General features: G+C 48.4%; 1 long non-coding RNA gene across 2 annotated transcripts in view; it reads right to left on the reverse strand.

Annotated features, from left to right (window-relative positions):
- Positions 1-5,446, reverse strand: part of LOC147013320 (uncharacterized) — a 99,189-nt gene extending 93,743 nt beyond the window's left edge. For both annotated transcript variants that reach the window (XR_015051265.1, XR_015051264.1), the window contains exons 1-2: positions 4,434-5,446; positions 3,877-4,058 (exon numbers count right to left, since the gene is read on the reverse strand). This is a non-coding gene — a long non-coding RNA (uncharacterized LOC147013320). The remainder of the gene's footprint in view (positions 1-3,876; positions 4,059-4,433) is intronic.
- Positions 5,447-6,000: the final 554 nt, after the last annotated feature.

Raw genomic sequence — 6,000 nt, forward strand, 5'->3', positions numbered from 1 at the left:
CATGAGGGAAGGACAAGGGATGGCAACGTGAGGTGAGGTGAGGTTCTGTCCGGACAGAACCACCGTCCGGACATGTCTCGAGATAACCACTGTACAGACACATATCAAGATAACCACTGTACAGACATGTATGAAGATAACCACCACGCAGACACGAATGAAGATAACCACCATACAGACACATATGAAGATAACCACCATCGAGATATAACCACCATCCGGATACGTGCGGAGATGACCACCGTCCAGATACGTGCGGAGATGACCACCATCTGGATACATGCAGAGATGGCCATCACATCATCCGGATACGTGCGGAGATAACCACTATCTGGATACGTGTGGAGATAACCACCGTCTGGTATGTGCGGGGATAACCACCGTCTGGTATGTGCGGGGATAACCACCATCCAGATACGTGTGGAGATAACCACCATCCGAATACGAGCGGAGATAACCACCATCTGGATACGTTCGGAGATAACCACCGTGTGGAGATATCCACCGTCCGGATACGTGCGGAGATATCCACTGTCTGGATACGTCCGGCGATAACCACCGTCCAGATACGTGCAGCAAGGACCACTGTCCGGATACGTGTGGCGATAACCACCATCCGGAAACGTGCGGAGATACCCACCGTTCGGATATGTGTGGAGATAACCACCGTTCGGATACGTGGGGAGATAACCACCGTCCGTATACGTGTGGAGATAACCACCGTCCATATACGTGTGGAGATAACCACCGTCCGGAAACGTGCGGAGATAACCACCGTCCGGATATGTGTGGAGATAACCACCATCCGGATATGTGGGGAGATAACCACCATCCGGATACATGCAGAGATAACCACCGTCCGTACACGTGTGGAGATAACCACCGTCTGGATACGTGCGGAGATAATCACCATCCGGATACGTGCGGAGAGACCCACCATCTGGATACGTGTAGAGATAATCACCATCTGGATATGTGCAGAGATAACCACCATCCGGATACGTGCGGAGAGACCCACCGTCTGGATACGTGCAGAGATAACCACCGTCCGGATACGTGCAGAGATAACCACCATCTGGATACGTCCGGCGATAACCACCGTCCGGATACGTGCGGCGATAACCACTGTCCGGATACGTGTGGAGATAACCACCGTCCGGATACGTGCAGAGATAACCACCATCTGGATACGTGCAGAGATATCCACCGTCCGGATACGTGCAAAGATAACTACCATCTGTATACATGTGGAGATAACCACTGTCTGGATACATGCAGAGATAACCACCATCCGGATAAGTGCAGAGATAACCACCAACCGGATACGTGCAGAGATAACCACCGTCTGGATACGTGCAGAGAGACCCACTGTCCAGATACATGCAGAGATAACCACCGTCCAGATACGTGCAGAGATAACCACCGTCCAGATACGTGCAGAGATAACCACCGTCCAGATACGTGCAGAGATAACCACCATCTGGATACGTGCAGAGAGGCCCACTGTCCAGATACATGCAGAGATAACCACCGTCCGGATACGTGCAGAGATAACCACTGTCCAGATACGTGCAGAGATAACCACCGTCTGGATACGTGCAGAGAGACCCACGGACCAGATACATGCAGAGATAACCACCGTCCGGATACGTGCAGAGATAACCACCATCCGGATATAGACACAGTCGAGATACATTGGGAGACAGAACCATCTGGATACGTGCGGAGATAACCACCGTCTGGATACGTGCAGAGAGACCCACGGACCAGATACATGCAGAGATAACCACCGTCCGGATACGTGCAGAGATAACCACCATCCGGATATAGACACAGTCGAGATACATTGGGAGACAGAACCATCCGGATACGTGCGGAGATAACCACCGTCCGAATATAAACACAGTCGAGATACATTGGGAGACAGAGACAGAGAAAGAGAAAGAGAGGGGGGGGGGAGAAGAGATTGAGGTGTGGGAGGAGGATGATTCCCTGTATTAGGAGGGGGTGGAGTAAGGATGGAACAAAGAGGTGGGTGTAGGGGAGTTAGCAGAGAGAATATGTTATGCTTCATTAGCACGCGCGCACGCACGCACGCACGCACGCACGCACGCACACGCACACGCACACGCACACGCACACGCACACACACACACACACACACACACACACACACACACACACACACACACGTTGTGTGACGGGTGGAAAAAATATCTGGCTCTGTAATATAGAAAACACGTAAATATGGCAAACGGCGGAGAAATCGGTTCAGATAGATTTAACTCTGTGTTCAGATAGATTTCCCCACCGATGTTTAAAGGGATTTAATCGTGTAACCGGGCTATGATCTTTGAGGTAGCCGTTTTTCTTTTGCTATCGTTATTTTGGACCAACCGCCTTTCAACCACCACATCGCCACAACGCCAACCACCACATCTCCTCGTGAGCTCCTCAACAACATCTCATCAAACCTCTCCACAACGAAAACATCGCTCGCATCAACCATCTCCACAACAACAACCACATTTCAACCACCACATCTCCACAACCGCATTTTGCCGACCTCAGAAGGATGACAGACTGAGTCAACCCCACCGGGTGTTAATTCAGCAGCCGACAGGGCTTAAACTCAGGACCCTAGGATTCCAAGCCCACTACCGTAACCATTAGGTCAACAGCAGGCTTCACAAGATACACACACAATGGTATATAGTACAGCACTCGGTAATGGTAAACACAATCTTGTGCTTATATGGTGTGTATATATATATATATATATATATATATATATATATATATATATATATATATATATATATATATATATATATATATATATATATATATATATCTTCTTCTTCTTCTTCTTTCGGCTGCTCCTGTTCGGGGTCGCCACAGCGGATCATCCGTATGATCCGCATCGTGATTTGGTACATGTTTTACGCCGGATGCCCTTCCTGACGCAACCCTGGTCGCCTCTTACGACACAGGGATATGGTACACCTATTTTAACCGGGGCATACACTGGGCCCAGTACACTGGTACTCATTTCGCCGACCTCGGAAGGATGACAGGCTGAGTCAACCCCCTGGTGTATTAATTCAGTGGCCGAACGGGGTTTGAACTCAGGACCTTTTGGATCCTAAGCCACTGCCCTAACCACTGCGCCAACACCAGGCTCATATATATATATATATATATATATATATATATATATATATATATATATATATATATATATATATATATATATATATATATATATATATATATATATATATATATATATATCTCAGCACTGGAACTAGCGACTCGACATGATGTGAGGAATACTGAACACAGCACGGAACCATCTCTCTAGAGGCATGGCTGCACGGTGCACGGAGTTCCTCTTGCATCGCACTCACGGAATGGTTGCGGGGTAAGCAGCAGATTGGTATGGGCTGCCGGGAACGTGGTGGGGAAGCGTGTGAAAGAAGTGGTGCAAAATGGTGGGAATGTGCAGCATGTGGATCAAGAAAAGCGATGTGCATCGAGTAACGTGCACACAATGCGGGCATGGCGTCGAGCAGTTGCACGAGATGCTGCACTGCATCACCTGGAAGACGAGTGTGTGTAGTGCAGCATTCAGCGCCTGAGAGTGCAGGTACACGTGAAACAATCGCTTTCTCATCATCCGTCCTGCAGGTGCACGGATGTACTGCATCGCAATGTATTCCACAGCGACTGGGAAAGTATTTTATCAAACGAGTGCCATGTGTCGAGCTTTGTAATCACGTAACGTTATAACGTACGTGACTCGAACAAGCAACATTGCGCTCGGTAATTTCGCGCGTTTCATTCGAGCAAATTACACACGTAGAAAATCCGTACCCCAACAAAATCAAGGGACGTGAATTTCTCGAAAGTGTGTTTGTGGTTAAGGAGTCTTCTTCCGTCGAGCAATACCGCAGGTATATCGATCTCATCATGCCCCGATGATCATCCGTGGCATCACGGCGTCCGTTTCACTCTCAAACCGGATTCCTCGACACGTTTTGGTGATTTTCAAACCCCTGTATGAGAAAACACACCGGGTCAGCTTTTTTTTGTGTTTTGTGCATCACATCACATGAGCAGACATAGTGATGCCCAAATGCGCTTGGATTATGCAACAGTATTACTTGATAACAATAACGGTGCCTCGCTCATCATACAAGTCCAGTGTTAAAACAGAACTACACAATAAGCATCCGAGGAACTTCCTCAATCTTCCTATCGAACCAGGTAACAGGCTGTAATGCTGGTTTATTGTACAAATGATTTTTGTGAGTAATGTTATAAATAGAGATTTTTTTTTTCCAGCTTTGTTTATCAAATGGTTTACAATGCCGACGTACACCTTGCACATATACGTGCCCTGAATGTCGTTTCAAATACCTATGTCTCACCTGGAAACGAGAGTGAAGCAGATTTTTTCGGACATTTTCCCTGTATGGATATGTGTGCCGTTTCCATAGCCCTCTCGCACCGTGCTGCACCGTGCTGCACCGTGCTGCACCGTGCTGCACCGTGCCCACCTGCTGCAGCTGCAGGGAATGTCCCATTGGGAAAGGCTTGAGGCGCCGTCACACCAGGAACGTCTCGTACCTGCTGCACATCAGCATCTCATTCGCTTCAGAGCAAAACAAAATGGCGGGGCCCAAAATTGAAATCCGACTGTCCTTTCACATTATAGTGTCGACGTCTGCAGTGAAAGTGCATTCGCCACAAGAGTACAATACCGGAGAGATACTGTGTCATTTCAGTGCAGGACATGTACAGTATGTCGTGCGTAACATTGTGGAAGCATTATGTATACACGGCTGTACAGTACCATGCCATATAGTACAGTGTGGGGCATGTACATGTCGTACAGTGCGTGAGATACATTGCAGCTCGGAGAACAAAACAAACAAAAAAAAAAAATCACCCTCTTGGATATAAATATAACACTCGATTGTTTAATCTGCGCTTGAGCTGCTGCACCCCGAGAATCCCCGACTCTGCCATCTCAGCAAAATCATCAGGACAAACATCCCGGATTGAGATTGTGTCGGAGTTGCGTGGAGGGAGGGAGACGCGGTCGTGGGGTGGCGGAGGTGATCGATTGCCAACGTGCCCTCGCGGCACGTGCTGCTGCGTACAAGGGCCGCTCGGGGTGGGGACGGTGCCTCACAGGAGCAGGGAGTGGAGGATTGTGGTGGTGCAGATAGTGGTGGTTGTTGGGCTTAGATGTGGCGGCGAAATGAATAAACGATTGCGCAGGAGGTGGAGAGTGTGCTGACAGAGGGGCTCAAAGTTAAACGCATAGGAACGAACAAGCAGTTTCATAATTGCCACGGTATCACATTAACAGGACAGGCCCAATAAATACGTCGTGCACAATATGCTATTCCACATGCGGGTTGTGCCATGACGGGGCATTAACCACGACGCGCGTCACGTCTCGACAGGGCACCGCTCACGGTGTGCTTGCACCATTTAAACGCACACCTTGCGTGTGGTGGGGGGAGGTGTCACTCGGAAAACGCACACCGGCTTGCACCGGGTATCAATCACCGTGGGCTCGGCACGGTGTTCACGTGGACTCTGGGAGCGCATTGTGTCGACACGTGGTGGGGCGCGTGCGAATGCAGGTTTCCTCCGCACGGTTTCCATTACAGGGCAGCAAGCACGCTACAAGAAGAGTTCCGGGACGTGCTTCAATCCAGAGTAAGGTCTCGAATTGAATACTCATCCATAATCGCTCCTCATACGGCAACAAACTTCATCAATGTGGGAGTTATTACACCATTCTTTAATTAGGACATTTGATATTCAAAAATGGATTTGGTGTTTAAGCTAAATATTCCGTTACTTATTGCTGCACGGACATTACTTTTGCCATCAGCTGAATAAATTTCACAAAATCATGCGAACTTAGACAGCATGGATACCATTAAATGTAAGTAAAACAAGAGTGAGAATTCCTTTACA

Source organism: Eptatretus burgeri, chromosome 14 (assembly GCF_056783735.1).
Source record: "Eptatretus burgeri isolate ZD-2024b chromosome 14, Ebu_testis_v1, whole genome shotgun sequence".
Lineage (NCBI taxonomy): Eukaryota > Metazoa > Chordata > Myxini > Myxiniformes > Myxinidae > Eptatretus > Eptatretus burgeri.